Raw genomic sequence first — 21,320 nt, 5'->3', positions numbered from 1 at the left:
GTGAATGTCCACACTAGTTGTGGAGCCTACTTAAAAATAGTTGTCTATCAGTGTATGAATTTTCTTTTTCCCACGATAATTTAAGGAGATTGGTCAAAATCAGTACATTTTTCTTTTTCTTTTTTTTTAAAGATTTTATTTATTTATTTATTTATTCATGAGAAACCGAGAGAGGCAGAGAGACACAGGCAGAGGGAGAAGCAGGCTCCATGCAGGGAGCCCAATGTAGGACTCAATCCCAGGACTCCAGGATCACATCCTGGGCATGAAGGCAGGCACTAAACCACTGAGCCACCCAGAGATCCCTAAGTGCATTTTTCTATTACAAAGTATACATTGAAAGGTAAGATGAGAGGTGCCTGGGTTAGGCATCTGCCTTCAACTCAGGCCATGGTCCAGGGGTCCTGGGTTTGAGCCTGCCTTGGGCTTTCTGCTCAGTGAGGAACCTGCTTCTATCTCACTCTGTTACCCACTCGTCCTCTCACTATCTCAAAGTCTTTCAAAAAAAAAAGAAAGGTAATACCACTGATAGGAGTCATGAATATAGAAAACAAAAACTTCCAAGAAAGCTAACATGCACAAGTGGAATAACAAACTTGCCAATTCAACCTCCTACCAACAGTATATGGGAGGGAGGTCTTGAAACAAAAAGTATTGAGATTTTACTAAAGGAAAAAAAGCTATATTCTGAATTGTTTACGGCACAAAATTATTTCACAATGAAATTAAAGTACCACTTTACAAAAACAACATGGCAACATAACTACCGGAGGGACTCTCGGCTGGCTCAGCTGTTAGAATATGTGATTAGATCTCAGGGCTGTGATTTCAAACCCAATGTTGGGTGTAGAGTTTACTTTAAAAAAAAAAAAAATGGAACTAAGACTACGTGATGTTAATACAAAGATGGATACTATGGGATCCTGTATACTTGAAATGATTCTCTAATTCTTCTGTATACTTGTAATTGGTCCCCAAAAGCCTATCTCCACTTGAGAAACCCACAAGTGGTGTTCGTAAAAAGAAAGCCGTTGCTTAACACAAACCAGTCATGAGTCCCCGTGGTATACTGTGCAGTGCAATCTAATTTAATCCAGGGATAGATTTTCATGGTGTCATTTTCAGATTTCTACAAATATTTCTTTGTGTGTAAATCTGAGAAGATAACTCCCTTGATGCAAGAAGCATAATTGGCATGATAATTTTAATGAGTTGGGAATAAAATTGACAAACTTGAGGAAAATGAGACAATCAAAAAGAGGGCCTAAGCACCTGGCTGGCTCTGTTGGTGGAATATGCAGCGCTTGATTTCAGGATTGTGAGTTCAAGCTCCATGTTGGGCATAGAGCCTACTTTAAATAAATGCATAAAGAGGTGGATCCCTGGGTGGCTCAGTTTAGTGCCTGCCTTTATTCAGCCCAGGGTGTGATCCTGGAGTCCGGGGATGGAGTCCCACATCAAGCTTCCCTGCATGGAGCCTGCTTCTCCCTCTGTGTCTCCGCCTCTCTCTCTGTGTCTCTCAGGAATAAATAAAATCTTTAAAAAAAAATGTATAAAGAGGCCTAAGTAGACTATCCTCCTCTCCTCTCAGAGGTGAGCATGAGTATATATTTATGGGTATAGGTGCCACAGTTTTGTAACACAATGGGTCTCTGATCACTTTATTAAAAGATTTTGAGAAAGCAGGAACAGGGGTAGGGGCAGAGGGAAAGGGAGAAACAGATTCCCCCCTGAGCCAGGAGCTGGCCTCTGGGCTCTATCCCAGGACCTGAGATCATGATCTGAGCCTAAGGCAGATGCTTAACTGACTGAGCTACCCAGGTGCCCCTCTGATCACTTAATTTGAGAAAATTCAAAGTACAGATAGAGGGGAGAATGGGGTGTTTGTGTGTTGGAGATGGATGGTAGTGAAGTTTGCACAATGCCAATGTACTTAATACCATACATCTTTGCACTGTTACAAATGGTAAATGTATGTTTACCACACACAAAGACATAGTAAAAAATCAAAACTTCCTAATATAAAGATCCTCGGGCAGCCCCGCTGGTGACCCAGCGGTTTAGCGCCACCTTTGGTCTGCGGTGTGATCCTGGACACCCAGGATGGAGTCCCACGTCGGGCTCCCTGCATGGAGCCTGCTTCTCCCTCTGCCTGTGTCTCTGCCTCTCTCTCTCTCTCTCTCTCTCTCTCTCTCTCTCTCTCTCTCTCTCTCTGAGTCTGTCATGAATAAATAAATAAAATCTTTAAAAATAAATACATAAAAAAGATCCTCACATATCTAATTTGGTATTATTTCTTCCCGGTGTATCCTGTCATTTGATAGTTGCCAATTGATTAGGTAATCAGTGAGGTAACTTGCTTCATGATCTGCTATGTGGTGGGTGCCTAAAAACAGTATCTGGCATGGAGTAAATGCCCAATGAATGTTTGTATAAATGAATGAATGAAAATGAATGAATGAGGATAGTAACAGGAAAAAGATTGGTAAGGTCCATAAACTAAATTCCCAATCAGAAATTTCCAACAAGTTAAACTAAAGAGCTAAAGTATACTCCTCAAGGAAGTATACAGAAGGGATCTAGGCTGAAAGTATATTCAATCATTATGACCCTATAAAAGGGTTGAGAATTACTTAGAAGTCCATCTAATGAAGAGAAGTGAAAATATAAAAGGATTGGTGCTTAAGTCACCTTGAAAGTTCATTTATATGGAACACTGAGATCCCTGATGTCAGATAAGTGAAGTATTCTGATACTTACAAAATCAAGTGCAGAGAAGTCACAGTGGAAAATATTCTTGTTTTGAAAGGCATGAATTTTGTTTTCTGGGTACTGCACATTAAAAAAAAGTTATTTTTGTGGGGACACCTGGCTGGCTCAGTTGGTAGAGCATGTGACTCTTGATCTCCAGTTCATGAGTATGAACCCCACAGTGAATGTAGGGATTACTTAATCTTTGAGTTATTTTCAGGGGGCCTGGCTGGCTGTCAGTGGAGCCTGGGGTTCTTTTTTTTTTTTTTTTTTTTAAGATTTTATTTCACAGCACAAAGCAGTGGGGGAGCAGGACTGGGAGAGGAAAGAAGACTCCCCACTGAGCAGGGAGCCTGATAACGGGTTCGATCCCAGGACCCTGAGATCATGACCTAAGTTGAAATCAAGAGTTGGATACTTAACTGACTGAGCCACCCAGGTGCCCCAGTAAAGCATAGGATTCTTGATTGCAAGGTTGTAAGTTCAAGATCCATATTGGGTGTAGAGATTACTTGAAAAAATAAAAATCTTTTAGAAGTTATTTTCACTAATCTCTTTGTAAAGGTACAAATGTAATTAAACTTTTAATACAATTTAAAATTTTTTTGGGTGCCTGGGTAGCTCAGTTGATTAAGTGTCTGCCTTCAGCTTGAGTCATGATCCCAGAATCCTGGGATCAGGCCCTGAATCGGGCTTCCCTCCTCGATGGGGAGTCTGCTTCTCCCTCTCCCTCTGCCTGCTGCCCCTCCTGCTTGTGTGCTCTCTGTCAAATAAATACCTTTTTAAAAAATTAAATTATGGGATCCCTGGGTAGTGCAGTGGTTTAGCACCTGCCTTTGGCCCAGGGCGTGATCCTGGAGACCCGGGATCGAATCCCACATCGGGCTGCCGGTGCATGGAGCCTGCTTCTCCCTCTGCCTGTGTCTCTGCCCCTCTCTCTCTCTCCTCTGACTGTCATAAATAAAAAATAAAAATTAAAAAAGATTTAAAAAAATTAAATTATTGTTTATATGCTCTGGTTCCTCAAGATTATTTAGAGCTGTTTGCTTTTTTTTTTTTTTTAAGATTTTACTTATTTGACAGCACAAGCAGGGGGAGCAGGAGTGGGAGAAGCAGGTTCCCCACTAAGCAGGGAGCTGGATGAGGGCTTAATTCCAGGACCCTGGGATCATGACCTGAGCTGAAGGCAGACACTTAACTGACTGAGCCATCTAAGCACCCTACACTTATTTTTTTGTTAAGTTTATTTAATTTTTAAGTAATCTCTACAATGTGGGGCTTGAACTCATGACCCTATCAAGAGTTGAATCCCATCTGAGCCAGCCAGGCACCCCATTAATACCATGACTTTAAGTACAAGACTCAAAACAGTATTTGTTGTTTTGTATGCATGGATCCTGAATCTATTTGTACACTACTGAATGGGAAGCCTAATATAAACATTCCAATCCTTACCTCAAACTTGTTTATAAATTTCAATGGAGTTGGGATGCCTGGGTGGCTCAGCAGTTGAGCATCTGCCTTAAGCTTAGGGCGTGATCCTAGAGTCGAATCCTGCATTGGGTTCCCTGCATGGAACCTGCTTCTCCCTCTGTCTGTGTCTCTGCCTCTCTCTGTGTCTCTCATGGATAAATAAATAAAATATTTAAAATTAAAAAAACAGGGATCCCTGTGTGGCTCAGTGGTTGAGTGTCTCCCTTGGGCTCAGAGCATGATCCTGGAGTCCCAGGATCGATTTCTGCATTGGGCTCCCTGCATGGAGCCTGCTTCTCCCTCTGCCTGTGTCTCTGCCCACCCCCCCCCCGGGTTTCACATGAATAAGTAAATAAAATCTTTATAAATAAATAAATAAATAAATAAATAAATAAATAAATAAATAAATAAATAAATAAATAATCAGTGGAGTTTCTGAATGCTCTGCTACATCCATCAAGGTGTCCTCTTAAATTCCAAAAAATAAGTGCCTGGGTGGCTTGGTTGGTTAAGCGACAGACTTGATTTGGGCTCAGGGAAGTGATCTCAGTGTCCTGGGATTGAGCCCCGAATCAGGCTCTGTGCTCAACGGGAGTTTGCTTCTCTCTTTCCCTCTGCCCTGCCCGCGGCTCATGCTCTCTCTCTCTCTCTCTCAAATAAATAAAATATTTTTTTAAAAATTACAGCAAACATTCAGGGGTGCCTGGGTGGTGCATTCAGTTAAGCTCAGATCGTGATCTCATGGGTGATGAGATCAAGTCCCACATCAGGCTCTGCACTCCACTAGACTTGGCTTGAGATTTTCCTCCTCCTGGCGCTCCTGCTCATGCTCGCTCTCTCTCTCAAATCTTTAAAAAATTTTAGCAAAGATTCAGACGTAGAAAATTATATTGATCCACATTTGGCATCATATTCACTTAGGAAACTATTGGGTGGGAAACAGCATGCAGTGGGGCAGGGTCAGCCATTCCACAAGTTCATGTAGTAGTCCTCAAAGCAGTACTACTTGGTGCAAGATGATGAAATCCACATTGTGCAAGTGCAAGACTCTCCTGACTTTGAAAGTTTTATGCTTCAGCACCCAGTATCTCATGTAAGGACATTGTAGTACAGCTCCCAAAGTTCCTGGAAGACCTGCCTAGTTTTGTTACTGCACTTGGAAGCTTCCAAGTATGGTGTCCCCATCAGCTACAGTTTCTTCTGGTCCAGATGCATTTTACCAATCAGGTCATTTTTACCATAAGCAAATGTAACAGAGTTGACATAATTATCGGGGTGCCAGAGCAACAAGTGTAAGAAAAGGTCAAATTCTAATGCAGAAGGGGGCAGGGTTCTGTTAAAGGAATAGAGTCCAGAATAGATGGAAGTACCTGTGAGAATTTATATGATAAATGTGACATTTCATTTTGGTTGGGAAAGGACAAAAGATAGTACAATTGCCTCTTTGGAAGGAAATAAATTCACACCTTTGCCTCATACTACATTAATATAAATTATAAGTGGCTTAAATATGTAAATGTAAAAATAAAGCTATACTTCCACCATTTGACAAGCATGATATCAATAAGTAACAAGCAAGACTCTTCAATGGTTGCTAAAACTAGTAGACAGGTAAGTTTCAAGGAATGAGGAGAAACAGTCTGAAAATCCCTGCAAGCAGCTTGCTAATTACAAAGGGAAAAAGTGTGGTTTTACACCAGGGAAATGTGGAACACACCCCTTACCTAACTGTTCAAAATTAGCATCACCAGTAGTGGGATTAATGGGCATTATATGCTTCCTGATAGGATGCACTAAGGGCAATATCACTTGATTTTTCTTCAATTGCATAAAAATATATAATGACTGGGGATCCCGGCGTCCCGGGATCGAGCCCTGCATCGGACTCCCTGCACAGAGCCTGCTTCTCTCTGTCTCTGTCTCTCTCTCTCTCTCTCTCTCTCTCTCTCTCATGAATAAATAAAAATCTTAAAAATATATAGATATAGGGGATCCCTGGGTGGTGCAGCGGTTTAGCACCTGCCTTTGGCCCAGGGCGCGATCCTGGAGACCCGGGATCGAATCCCACGTCGGGCTCCCGGTGCATGGAGCCTGCTTCTCCCTCTGCCTATGTCTCTGCCTCTCTCTCTCTCTCTCTCTCTCTGTGTGTGACTATCATAAATAAATAAAAATTAAAAAATATATATATAGATATAGATATAGAGACCGTATCATAAGGAAAACCAGCTAACCCCCAGTCAAGAGACATTCTATAAAGTAACTGGTCTGAAAATAAGAAAGAAACTGATCTGAGTGCTTCAAAAATTCCAATGTCATGAAAGAAGAAAGAGGGATATTCCAGATTTAAGGAGACTGAAAAGACATGAATGCAAGCCATGATCTGAGGTTGCTTGCTGTTTTTTTTTTTTTTAATATTTTATTTATAGAGACAGAGAGAATGAGAGGCAGAGACACAGGCAGAGGGAGAAGCAGACTCCATGCACCGGGAGCCCGACATGGGACTCGATCCAGGTCTCCAGGATCACGCCCTGGGCTGCAGGCGGCGCCAAACCGCTGCGCCACCGAGGCTGCCCTTATTTGTTTTTAAAATATCGTTTTAGGGGGAACCCGGGTGGCTCAGCGGTTTAGCGTCGCCTGCAGCCCAGGGCGTGATCCTGGAGACCTGGATCGAGTCCCATGTCGGGCTCCCGGTGCATGGAGTCTGCTTCTCCCTCTGCCTGTGTCTCTGCCTCCCTCTATGTGTCTCTCATGAATAAATAAATAAAACCTACAACAACAAAAAAAGTAAATCCACAACTTACTTATTAAAATAAATAAATAAAATACTGTTTTTGTTTTTTAAAGATTTTATTTATTCATTTTTAGAGAAAGATCGAGGGGAGAGCCTGAGAGGGAGGGAGAAAGACAAGCAGACTCCATGCTGAGCTGGGAACCTGACCTGGGCTCCATCCCAGGACCCCGGGATTATGACCTGAGCCGAAGGCAGATGCTTAATTGATTGAGCCACCCAAGTGCCCCTTAAAAATATTTTTTTTAAATTTTTTTTTATTTATTTATGATAGTCACAGAGAGAGAGAGAGAGGCAGAGACACAGGCAGAGGGAGAAGCAGTCTCCATGCACCGGGAGCCTGACGTGGGATTTGATCCCGGGTCTCCGGGATCGCGCCCTGGGCCAAAGGCAGGCGCCAAACCGCTGCGCCACCCAGGGATCCCTCTTAAAAATATTTTTAAACAACAACAACAAAAAAATTTTAAACAGTTTCATTTATAGGGATTCATACTATTAATCCTTCTAGCCCTTTTTAAAATCAGCTTTAGTGAGGTATAGTTTACATAAAATTAACCATTTTAAGTGTACAATATGATTTTGGTTTTTGGAATGTATGCAGTTGGGGGTTTACATTAATTTCAATCTACTTCAACAGTTACAGAAAGCTGTACCCGGGCCACCTGAGTGGCTCAGTCAGACAAGTGTCTGCCTTTGGCTCAAGTCATGATCCCAGGGTCCTAGCATCCAGCCCTGCAGCAGGCTCCCCACTCCTCTTCCTGCTCATGCTCCCTCTCTCTAATGAATTAATAAAATCTTTGTAAAAGGAAAGCTGTACAGAATCTTTTTTTCATATCATTGATTATCCTTAGTACTTCCTTAGTACTTATCCTATTAATTCTGTTAATTGACTTTCCAGACACACTGAATTGGTGTAAAAAGAATGTTAAATTTGATTTTAAGTAAAAGTTAAGTAAATTAAATCCTTGGGGGATGCCTGGGTGGTTCAGTGGTTGAGCATTTATTTGCCTTTGGCTCAGGTTATAATCCTGGGGTCCTGGGATCGAGTCCCACACTAGCTCCCTATAGGGAGCCTGCTTCTCCCTCTGCCTATGTCTCTGCCTCTCTCTGTATGTCTCTCACGAATAAATAAATAAAATCTTTTAAAAATAATAATAAAGGGACCCCTGGGTGGCTCAGTAGTTGAGTATGGGTCCTGGGATCAAGTCCTGCATCAGGCTCTGCCTCTCTGTTTCCCATGAATAAATAAATAAATAAAATCTTTTAAAAATAAAATAAAATATTTTAAAAATAATAATAGGGGATCCCTGGGTGGCTCAGCAGTTTGGCACCTGCCTTTGGCCCAGGGCTTGATCCTGGAGACCCGGGATCAAATCCCATGTTGGGCTTCCTGCATGGAACCTGCTTCTCCTTCTGCCTATGTCTCTGCCTTTCTCTCTCTGTGTCTTTCATGAATAAATAAACAAAATCTAATATATATATATATATATATATATATAAATCCTCGGTAAACTAAGGCTTACTCTACTTTTGGTAACAGAGATGTGTCAAAACAAAGTGATATAAGAAAAAACAACAAAGTGATAACCAAAATCTTATTTAGTGAAATAATTTTTATTCCATGGCCTTTTAGTCTGTGGAGATTTATAAAGGTCCTTCAACTTCCACAGTAAATTATAATTAGACTTTAAGATATGTGAAGGCTGTTAAAAATTTTTTATTGGATTAAGAGTTGGAAGCTGGGACACCTGGGTGGCTCAGTGATTTAGCTCCTGCCTTCAGCCCAGGACGTGATCCTGGAGACCCGGGATAGAGTCCTGCATTGGGCTCCCTGCATGGAGCCTGCTTCTCCCTCTGCCTGTGTCTCTGCCTTTCTCTGTGTGTCTCTCATGAATAAATAAATAAAATCTTAAAAAAAAAAAGTAATTGACAGTCTAAATTATTTTTCTATCTTAGAATATGCCCAAACATACATTTCTTTTACTTAATAATTGCCAAACTAGTATGAAAAAGGTGGTCTTAAATTTAAATAAACACTTGTAAGAATATACCTTAGGTATATGTGAACATGGGCACAAATATTCATGTATAAAATTCCTTATTGATGAAACTTAGAAGTCCATCAACAGGAGACTAGTTAAATTATATAATGGCAATCCATTCAATGAAATACTATTTAGGTATTAAAATTTGCAAAAGGAAAACACAAAAAATTAAACAATCTAGAGCACCTGGCTGGCTCAGTCAGTAGAGCATGTGACTCTTGATCTCAGGATTATGAGTTCAAGCCCCATATTGGGTGTTGAATCTAGTTTTAAAAAACCAAAATGATATAATCTATATGTATTAATAAAATCATCTCCCAAGATATATTGATAAATTGAAAAAGATCAAGGTATATAGTAATATGCATTCTATGCTGCCATTTATTTGTGTGTGGTGTATACATATACTTGTATGAAATGGGGATATGTACATATCGCTGTAAATACTTCAGAAACACAAGTCAGGGCTGCCTGGGTGGCTCGGTCAGTGGAGTGACCCACTCTTGATTTTGGCTCAGGTCATGATCTCAGGGTTAGGATCAAGCCCTTGTAGGACTACCCACTCTGGGAGTCTGCTCAAGATTCTCTCCCTCTCCCTCTGCTCTTCCCCCAACTTGTGCTCTCTCTCTTTCTCTAAAAATAAATAAATCATAAAAAAGAAAAGAAATACATGTGAAAAGGACATGGTAGTTTCCTCTGGGGAGGGAAATTAGTTTACTGCAGGTTGTGTATTAAAGGGAGACTTAATTTTCACAGTCCATCCTTTGGCACTTTTTGAATTTTTTAAAAAATCAAAAGGGTTTATTGTCTATTTAAAATAATTTAGGGGCACCTGGTGGCACAGTTGGTTGAGTACCTGGCTCTTGGTTTCAGCTCAGGTCATGACCTCAGGGTCATGGGACTGAGCCCTGTTTCTGGCTCTACACTATGCGTGGAGTCTGCTTCAGATTCTCCATCTGCCCCTCCCCTACTTCTTTCTCTCTTTCTCTATCTCCCTCTCTCAAATAAATCTTTTTTTAAAAAAGATAAAATAAAAGAATTTAAACAAATTGTATTTTTTTATTTCCAAAGATAAAATGTATAATTTTAAAATATGGAGTGATATTCACCACCTGATTTACTGGAAAATGATTCTCAATGTATGAAATATGAAATAAAACACTGAAATTTGGGATCCCTGGGTGGCGCAGCGGTTTGGCGCCCGCCTTTGGCCCAGGGCGCGATCCTGGAGACCCAGGATCGAATTCCACGTCAGGCTCCCGGTGCATGGAGCCTGCTTCTCCCTCTGCCTGTGTCTCTGCCTCTCTCTCTCTCTCATTCTGTGTGACTATCATAAAAAAAAAACCACACTGAACTTCTTGGAAAGAATTATTATTATTACTATTATTATTTTGAAAGAATGATTTTGAAGAAAAAAGAAGAAGCAGAAGCAGAAGCAGAAGAAGAAGAAGAAGAAGAAGCAGAAGAAGAAGGAGGAGGAGGAGGAGGAAAAGAATCATCTCTTACCTGGAAGAACCTCTTAGTTACCATTCTTTTTTTTTTTTTTTTGTTACCATTCTTAAATTCATATAGCCCTTTTATTTTTTTTAATTTATTTATTTATGATAGTCACAGAGAGAGAGAAGGGGGCAGAGACACAGGCAGAGGAAGAAGCAGGCTCCCTGCACCGGGAGCCCGATGTGGGATTCGATCCCAGGTCTCCAAGATCGCGCCCTGGGCCAAAGGCGGGCGCCAAACCGCTGTGCCACCCAGGGATCCCCATATAGCCCTTTTAAAATGGACTACTTGGATAAGTAGGCCATCAATGCTTGGTCAATCTTTTATGCTCATTTCTTCCTCTTCTTCTTTTTAAGATTTTATTTATTTATTTGAGAGAGAGAGAGACAGAGTGAGAGTAAGGGGAGGAGCAGAGGGAGAGGGACAAGCAGACTCCATGCTGAGTGTGGAGACTGACTCGGGATTGATCCCAGGACTCTGAGATCATGACCTGAGCCAAAACCAAGAGTTTGGACCCTTAACCAACTGAGTCACCCAGGCACTCCTTCTTCTTCTGTTATTTAACCACTTAGCTGAACTTTCTAGATTGAAATCTCAGGATTAAGTGAAGTCTTAAAATGATCAAATCGAAATCTCTGAAGATGAAATCCCCTCTAAAAGAAGATACTCCTTAGATTAGGTAGTTTAAGGAAATGAGTCTTAACCTAGAGTCCATGGCTAGGAGTAATGGATGAACTTTAGAGAAACCATGAACCTCTGAATATATATTCAGAACGAGAGGTGTTTGTATTTGTGTATATTTTCTCTAAATAGCTTAATACTGGGCAGCCCGAGTTGCTCAGCAGTTTAGTGCTGCCTTCAGCCCAGGGTGTGATCCTGGAGACCAGGGATCAAGACCCACATCGGGCTCCCTGCGTGGAGCCTGCTTCTACCTCTGCCTGTGTCTCTGCCTCTCCCTCTCCCTCTCTCTCTCTCTTCTGTGTCTCTCATGAATGAACAAATAAAATAAGTAAATAAATAAATAGCTTAATACTGCTATCAGATTCTTTTAAAAAGATTTTTTAATTTAAATTCAATTTGCCAACATATAGTATAACATCCAGTGCTCATCTCATCAAATGCCCTCCTTAGTGTCCATCACCCAATTACCCCATCCCCCCCAACCTCCCCTTCTACAACCCTTTGTTTGTTTCCCCGAGTTAGGAGTCTCTCATGGTTTGTCTTCCTCTCTAATTTTTCCCCACTCAGTTTCCCTCCTTTCCCTTACAGTCCCTTTCACTATTTCTTATATTCCACGTATAAGTGAAACTATATGATGATTTTCCTTCTCCGACTGACTTACTTCACTCAGCATGATACCCTCCAGTTCCATCCACGTTGAAGCAAATGGTGGGTATTTGTCCTTTCTGATGGCTGAGTAATATTCCATTGTATACATAAACCACATCTTCTTTATCCATTCATCTGTTGAAGGACATCTTGGCCCCTTCCACAGTTTGGCTATTGTGGACATTGCTGCTATGAATGTTGGGGTATAGGTGTCCCAATGTTTCACTACATCAGTATCTTTAGGGTAAATACCTGGTAGTTAGGCAATTGTTAGGTCATAGGGTAGCTCTATTTTTAGCTTTTTTTTTTTAATTTAATTTTTTTAAAATTTTTAACTTCTTGAGGACCTTTCATACTGTTTTCCAGAGTGGCTGCACCAGTTCACATTCCCACCAACAGTGCAAGAGGGTTCCCCTTTCTCCACATCCTCTCCAACATTTGTTGTTTCCTGTCTTGTTAATTTTCTGCTATCAGATTCTAAAAAGTGTTTCAAACACTCCCCAAATAAAAAACCATGATCTTTTAGTTTAACAGAATTAAAGCTATATTTTGGGTTGAAAATTATGAATGGAAATATGGATATTGGAAACCCGTATTTTTCATTGTGAGAAAAAAAAGATGGAATAAGAGAACGTGATGAAAATCTCTATTGTGTTGGATTTCAATTGGGGGTATTAGCATGTGCTTGCTCATATTAAATGTTTCCCCTTTCATCAGTATTACCCTCCCTCCATAGAGACAGAAAGCTTAAAGCCATAAATTTCTAAAAGAAATAGATAAATTTACTAAAGAACTAACTCAGGGAAAAAAAACACATTTATTCCTTTTTATATTCTTTCAAATCTTCTGTAAATAAATTTATTTTAACAATAAATGGGGGCACGTGTCTGGCAGAGCACGTGACTCTTGATCTTGAGGTCATGAGTTTGAGCCCCATGCTGGAGATAGAGTTTACAAAAAAAGAAAGAAAGAAAGAAAAAAGAAACAAGCTAAAATGTTTCAAACCTATCATTTGAAAGAGGAGACCACTGTGATTAAAGCATATTCAATTAAAATAAACAAAAAAACTGGAAAAAAAATCTTACTTTAAGATAAGAATGCTCCTGGGTTTTGGCCCCAAAAGCTCATGGATGTACACGTGTTGTTCCACTATTGGTGGCGCTAGATTTGATTACTTTGTCAAAGTGGTAACTGCTAGACCTTTCCATCGTAAAAGAAAATTTCTGTTTTCCTTTAAAGAAAGGAATGAATGGCCCAATTTCCAAAAATATTTTTTTCTTTTTTTTCTTTTTTAAGATTTTATTTATTTATTTTTTTATTTATTTATGATAGTCACACACAGAGAGAGAGAGGCAGAGACACAGGCAGAGGGAGAAGCAGGCTCCATGCACCGGGAGCCCGACGCGGGACTCGATCCCGGGTCTCCAGGATCGCGCCCTGGGCCAAAGGCAGGCGCCAAACCGCTGCGCCACCCAGGGATCCCATTTTTTAAAGATTTTATTTATTCGTGAGAGACACAGAGAGAGGCAGAGACATAAGTAGAGAGAGGAGCAGGCGCCATGCAGGGAGCCCGATGTGGGACTCGATCCTTGGACTCTAAGATCACACCCTGGGCAGGTGTTCAACTGCTGAGCCACCCAGGCGTCCCCTCTTTTTTTTTTTTTTTTAAACTGGGCGTGCAGACCAGTGGCTGTCTTGAACTCACTACCCTGAGATCAAGCCCTGGGCTGAGATCAAGACTTGGACACTTATCCAACTGAGCCACCCAGATGCTCCCCAGAAACAATTCTTAAATGAGGCAGCTGGCTGGCTCAGTCAGTAGAGCATGTGACTCTTGATCCTGGGGTTGTGAATTCAAGCCCTATGTTGGGCATGGAACCTGTTCAAAACTAACAAACAAGGCAGCCCCAGTGGCTTAGCGGTTTAGCACCACCTTCAGTTCAGGGTGTGGTCCTGGAGACCTAGGATCAAGTCCCACATCCTGCTCCCTGTATGGAGCCTGCTTCTCCTTTTGCCTGTGTCTCTGCCTCTCTCTCTCTGTGTCTCTCATGAATAAGTAAATAAAATAAAAACTAACAAACAAAAAACATGTCTACAATGTATATGGCATGAACTACTACTCCTGGGCTTGTAGGCGCTGTAATTTCACTTTGCTAACTACAGTGCCAGTAGGTTTAGAATATTTTTCTGCAGATTAATCCTTTGGAAAACAAATCCTGGCCTCATATTGTGAGAAAAATGCAACTAGTTGAATATTGTGTAGTACATAAATAGAAAAGTTAAAAAGAGTTTGAGGGGTGCCTGGGTGGTGCAATTGGTTAAGCCTCCAATTCTTGGTTTCAACTCAGGTCATGATCTCAGGGTTGTGAGATTGAGCCATGTGTTGGGCTGTATGCTCAGCCTGGAGTCTGCTTGAGATTCTCTCTCCTCACACTTGTGCTGTCTCTCTCTCTCTCTCTCTCTTTAAAATAAATAAATTTTAGGGATCCCTGGGTGGCTCAGTGCTTTAGCACCGCCTTCAGTCCAGGGCATAATCCTGGAGTCCTGGAATCGAGTCCCGCATCAGACTCCCCGCATGGAGCCTGCTTCTCCCTCTGCCTGTGTCTCTGCCTCTGTGTGTGTGTGAGTGTCTCTCATGAATAAATAAATAAAACCTTAAAAAATTAATTAAAAAAAGATTTTGAAAGATCACCCATAAGATAAAACCATAACATACTAGACAATGACCTTACTACATACATACAATGACCTTATGTAGCAGTGTGTATCATTATTTAATACCCTGTATTCTCAAGGTACTAGTTTCATTAATTTCGTTTTGTTGAATCTTTGACTAGAATTCTTGTTTCATTCTACAGCTAATAAAATCAAAAGAATAAATGATGTCGAAGGGTCCATATGTTTCCTCTCTCTCTCCTTAAAAGTGATGCTTAGATAAGGTTTCTTCTTGGGGTGATAAAAATATTCTGGAGCTAGATAGGGTGATGGTCACATAACATAGTGGATGGACTAAATGCTACTGAGTTGTACATTTTAATTTGTACATTTTCTCTGTCTCTCATGAATAAATAAATAAATTAATTGATTAAAAAAATACTTTTGGGACACCTGGGTGGCTCAGCAGTTGAGCATCTGCCTTTGACTCAGGGGGTAATTCTGGGGTCCCAGATCTAGTTCCACATCCGGCTCCTGCAGAAAGCCTGCTTCTCCATCTGCCTGAGTCTCTGACTCTCTCTCTCTCTCTCTCTCTCTCTCTCTGTCTCTCATGAATAAGTAAAATATTTTTTTAAAATTGTACATTTTATTTCTTTTTAAAGATTTTATTTTTAAATAATCTCTACACCCAGCATGGGGCTCAAATTTATAGCCCTGAGATCAAGAGTTGCATGCTCTACTGACTGAGCCACCCAGACACCCTTAAAAGATTTTCTAATTTATTTGAGAGACAGCATGAGCAGAGGGGAGAGACAGAGGGAGAGGAAGAAGCACCCTCTTCGCTAGCAGGGAGCCAGATGACACGGGGCTCGATCCCAGGGTCCTAGGATCACCGTCTGAGCTGAAGGCAGACGCTCAACCACCCAGTCGCCTCCCAAATGGTGAATTTTTGCGAAGTGATGCTTCTAGAAGAAATTCTAAAGACTGGTGCTTGGGGACAAAAACCCACTCACCCCTCTTCTCACCTTAATTTATAAATGAAGTTTAAAAAAAATTCTGCCATCTACTTTCAGACACACATATGTATCCATGAGAGTGCATTTATGTGTGTGTGTATACATATATACATATAAGCCATTTATATGGAGCTTAATTTAAAAATGAGAGGTGACGGGCACTGAGGGGGGCACTTGACGGGATGAGCACTGGGTGTTATTCAGTATGTTGGCAAATTGAAAACCAATAAAAAATAAATTTATTATTTAAAAAAATAAATAAATAAATAAAAATGAAAAAAAAATTCTGCCACAATTATAACTCTAAATGGAAATGCATTATCCTTTACCATATTCTGCATTTCTTCCTAGCAGAATAACCTAATTATGATCTACGTCTCCAATGTAGCTCTGACATATGTTTCTCCAAACAATATTTAAATAGTAAATGGCAAAAACTAAGCCATAAAGAGAGTCATCCTTAGGTAGCTGTTTCCTATTTCAGGAGAAACAGTAAACTATTACAACTGGAAAGGACTTTCAAGATCACCTGGGCCAGGGGGTCTGGGCAGCTCAGTTGGTTAAGCGTCTGCCTTCAGATCAGGTCATGATGTCGGGGTCCTGGGATTGAGGCCCACGTCGTGGAGACCCAGAGCCCCACGTTTGGCTCCTTGCTCGGCAGGGAGCCTTCTTCTCCTTCTGCCCCTCCCCCTGCTCATGTTCTCTCTCTCTCTCTCTCAAATAAATAAATAAAATCTTTTTTCAAAAAAATCACTTAGTCCAGCCCACTCATTTTCAAATTAGGGGACAGCCAGATAAAATGTATAAGGCTAAACTTGTGTGTGACATCATTTAGGTGAGTCTAATTTGTTTTATCATTAGTAGGTAAAAGTATCCTACATCTGGGAATGTGACAGTGGGCTAATATGATACTTTCTGCTTACTGCTTTAATACACTGGTCAACAATTATCTTTTTTTTTTTCTCCATCCATTTGCAAAAGAACATGAAGAGTGCAAAATAAGCTTCAACCTAGGTAAGAGTGAAGAGGAAAAAATGAAGAACTCTGCTCTGAGCCAATAACCACCACCCTGGAAAGACATTGAGGAGTTACCATGTATAGTTGCATTTAAACAGCAACCTGAAATTCAGCTTCAAGAAGCCTGAAATTTACCCACCCTGGGTGATGTCCACAAATTACTGGAAGGCTTTAGAGAAGAGAACTTGTACTTTCACAAAATTATAGTAAATCTATGCCTGGATGTTGAATATTGCTCCAAAAACAATGAAGGGAGACAGGAGTCTGGAAGAAGGCAATAAATGATCAAAGGCACCTAGCAATGAATATCTTAGGACACAAGACTGGGCGAACCAGGATAATGTAATCTAGGAAGTTAAAATAAGAGGATTATGACTGAGTTTCAAAAAAATTGCTAAGAGGATCCCTGGGTGGTTCAGCGCTTTGGCACCTGCCTTCGGCTCAGGGCGTGCGTGATCCTGGAGTCCCGGGATCGAGTCCCGCATCGGGCTCCCTGCGTGGACCCTGCTGCTCCCTCTGCCTGTGTCTGCCTCTCTCTGTGTCTCTCATGAATAAATACGTTAAAAATAAATTGCTGAAATGGGTGGCTGGCTGGTTCAATCGGAAAAGCATGTGACTCTTAATCTCGGGATGGTAAGTTTGAGCCTCACACTGGATGTAGAGTTTACTTAAATAAAACTTAAAAAAATTTTGATGAGAGGAACTGGTGGGAGGACTGTGAACTTGTTAATCAAATCCTGGTCTTCAGAGTGAGAAAGCATGCTTTCCATTTTGAGAGATGTTTTGGGGAGGTGGTTCTTTAGAGAGTAGTGAACTTCTTACGGCCCCTTGCTGCCAATTTCTGTTAGGAAAAAAACAAGAAACCTCTAGGTGACAACAAAATATATTTTATGTGATAGATTGTTTTATGGGGTTCCTGGCTGGCTCAGTCTATAGAGCATGCAAGTCTTGATCCTGGAGTCATGAGTTCAAGGATCACATTGGGTGTAGAGCTTACTTAAAAAAAAAAAAAAAAGAGGGGATCCATGGGTGGCTCAGCGGTTTTGCCCGCCTTGGTCCAGGGTGTGACCCTGGAGACCCAGGATCAAGTCCCACATCGGACTCCCTGCATGGAGCCTGCTTCTGCCTCTGCCTGTGTCTCTGCCTCTCTCTCTATGTCTCTCATGAATAAATAAATAAAATCTTAAAAAAGAAAAGAAAAGAAAAAGAAGTTGTTTTGTGAAGGCACTTTTATTTTTAATGATATTTTCATATCATCTAGATATGTTCAAGAAGGGTTTATACAAATTCTTAAAAGCTTTAAAATGGATCAGTAAGGAGAACATTTTGGGTACATCACCGATATTTTTAAGGATTACATGAATGGTATTTATATGCTGCATCTTACCGGGTGGTGGGCAAGGACCACGTGTATACATCAAGCTCTACCCTCTGCAGTGCCCTACACCTTTTGGGACCCAAATATTTGTTCAGAAAATAAGTAAACATTACTTCACCAAATGTTTTTTGATGACACTTATTAAACAGAGAATTGCAGGTGAACAAATCCAGTTCTAAGTATCCTCAGGACATAAAAGTCTTTACAGAAAAATGTATCAGCTCTCTACATCATTTTCAGGATCTAGTGATTACATATGTACGTTATTTTTTAGCTAACCAAACCTTGAGACCTTCTGACATTATACTATTACATTTTGGATGATGGCCCATCATAAATAAGAAATAACATAGGGCAGCCCGGGTGGCTCAGCAGTTTAGCGCTGCCTTCAGTCTCAGGTGTGATCCTGAAGTCCCTGGATCGAGTCCCACATTGGGCTCCCTGCATGAAGTCTGCTTCTCCCTCTGCCTGTGTCTCTGCCTCTCTCTCTCTCTCTTTCTCTCTCTCTGTCTCTCATGAATAAATAAAATCTTTAAAAAAAATAAAATATTGCCCATCATAAAATACAAAATGTAAAATCGGGGCTCCTGGCTCAGTCTGTAGAGCATGCAACTCTTGATCTTGGAGTCATGAATTCAGGCCACATATTCAGTGTAGAGATAACTTAAAAAAAAAAAAAAAAAAGAGGGGCACCTGGGTGGCTCTGTCAGTTAAGCATCTGCCTTTGACTCAGGTCATGATCCCAGGGTCCTGGGATTGAGCCCCAGGTCAGGCTCCCTGCTTAGTGGGGAGCCTGCTTCTGTCCCTCCGCCTGCTCTTTCTCTCTTTCTCACTTTCTCTCTCCAACAAAAAAATAAAACCTTTAAAAAAAATAAATGTAAAAATTAAGGATTCCATTAAATTCGGAGCATATATTTCACTGTTTGGAAATTACAGCTATTTAAAAGTGGAAGGTAAAATGAGTTTACTGTAACTTCTTAGAACCCCATTTGATAATTTATATGAAGTTCTCAGCCTTTACTTTTTTTTTTTAAGATTTTATTTATTTGACAGAGAGCTCTAGAGAGAGAAAGCACAAGCAGGGGGAGTGGCAGGCAGAGGGAGAGGGAGAAGCAGGCTCACTGTTGAGCAAGGAGCCGGATGTGGGGCTCCATCCCAGGACCCTGAGACCACAACCTGAGCCCAAGGCAGATGCTTAACCAACTGAGCCACCCAGGCGCCCCCAGCTTTACTTTTTTAACCCAAGAATTATTGTTTAAGGAGTTTAGATCAGAGGCTCTTTTTCTGGACATTTTGCCATTTTTTCTTTTCAAATACGACTATTTCATAGGACTACATCATAAAATATTGTTTACTCAATAAATGTTGCCAAATGTGACAAAAATTTCTTATAGTAAGCCTATAAAAAGTTTCCTTTGAATTCATTTCTCTCCATTCTTATTTTTTAGAAGTTTATATATGAAAGAAGTTCATGATACCCTATCTGACATGACTATACTGATAATGAATTATGAGCAGAGATTTTTTCATTACCCTTATAAAACTGAAAACTGGGACACCTGGGTGGCTCAGTGGTTGAGTGTCTTCCTTGGGATCCGGGTATGATCCTGGGGTCCTGGGATCAAGTGCTGCATCAGGCTCCCCGCAGGGAACCTGCTTCTCCCTCTGCCTATGTCTCTGCCTCTTTCTTTGTGTCTCTCATGAATAAATAAAATATTTAAAAGAAAGTTTTAAAAACTGAAAACTATAGAGCTCCAATATATTTTGGTTCACATTTATAGTCTCAATCATAAGGTAGTTATTCTTTGAAACTAGGTCACTACTTATTTTATTATTTTAAAGATTTTTAATTAAAATCTTTTTAAAGATTTGTTTTATTTTATATAGAGAGAGTGCACGCAAGAGAGGGGAGGGTTAGAAGGAGAGGGAAGACTCTCAGGTAGACTCCCCACTGAGCACGGAGCCGGACTCACAAGATTTGATCCCACCACCCTGAGATTGTGACCTGAGCCAAAATTAAGAGTCAGACACATACTTGCACCACCCTGGTGCCCTTAAGATTTTTTTATTTTTAAGTAATCTGTACACCTAATGTGGGGCTCAAACTCAAAACCCTGAGATGAAGACTTGCATGTTCCACCAACTGGGCCAGCCAGGAGCCTCTCTAGGTGCCTTTTTGAGAGTGAGGTGGAACATGTATTTGCACAAACATCCTAGCATTTGTATGTCCAACAACTTTAACTGAGGACTTGCTTCATAGAAAACTAAATGTTAAATAGTATCATGCATTCATTCAACAAATATTTATTGAGTATATATTATATGCCAAACACAATTTTAAGTACTGGGAAATTAAAAGTAAGCAACCAAGACCTAAAAACAACAAAAACAAAAACCCCAGCCCTCATGGAATTTACTTACATACAAAGATAAATCAGACCTCATCAATCAGTTGACACTCTAATACAGAAGTGTAAATTTTTTTAAATTTTCACTTTTTTCGAAGATTTTTATTTCTTAATTTATTTTAAAGATTTATTTATTTATTTTAGAGAAACAGTGTGAGTAGGGTAAGGGCAGAGGAGAGGAAGAGGGAGAACCTTCAAGCAGATTCCTCACTGAGGGCAGAGCCTGATGCAGGGGCTCCAGCCCAGGACCCTGAGCTCATGACCTGAGCTGAAACCAAGAGTTGGCCACTCTACCAACTGAGTCACCCAGGTGCCTCCTTTCCCTTTTTAAAAAGTAATCTCAAAAATAAATAAATAAATAAAAATAAAAATAAATAAATAAAAAGTAATCTCTTCATCCAACATGGGGCTCGAACTTCAACTCCAAGATCAAGAGTTTTATGTTCCACTGACCAGCCAGGCACCCCTAAAATTTTTGTTTAAATGATAAATACCTTGCAATATATAAAAGTACTATGTCAAATTCACATTTCATTTTTATTTTTATTTTTGTTTATTCATTTTTACACTCAATGTGGGGCTCCATCTCATGACCCCAAAACCAAAGAGTTACTTACTCCACCAACTGAGCCAGCCATCTCCAAATTCATACTTTAAAATTCAGATACCAGAGGAGAGAGATTGTTTCTAGTTTCCAGGATCAGGGACTGTCTTCACGGAAAATAGTTTCAGTTGAGACCAACCTACAAGTGTCTAAACTGTAAATAACTGAAACATAATTATTTTAAGTTCATTATATTACAAAATAAAAAGAACAAAGGAAAACAAGGTAAGTTTAAAATATAAAGTGTACAATGTGTCTACCTTTGAATGTATCATGGACATGAAACATTTTCAAACTGAAAAAATAACAGTTTAGGAATTAAAGAAAAAATAAACCTAAATTTGATTGCCTTCCTTGTT

Source organism: Nyctereutes procyonoides, unplaced genomic scaffold, assembly GCF_905146905.1.
Source record: "Nyctereutes procyonoides isolate TBG_1078 unplaced genomic scaffold, NYPRO_anot_genome, whole genome shotgun sequence".
NCBI classification, from domain to species: Eukaryota; Metazoa; Chordata; class Mammalia; order Carnivora; family Canidae; genus Nyctereutes; species Nyctereutes procyonoides.
This window is presented reverse-complemented; position numbering follows the sequence as displayed.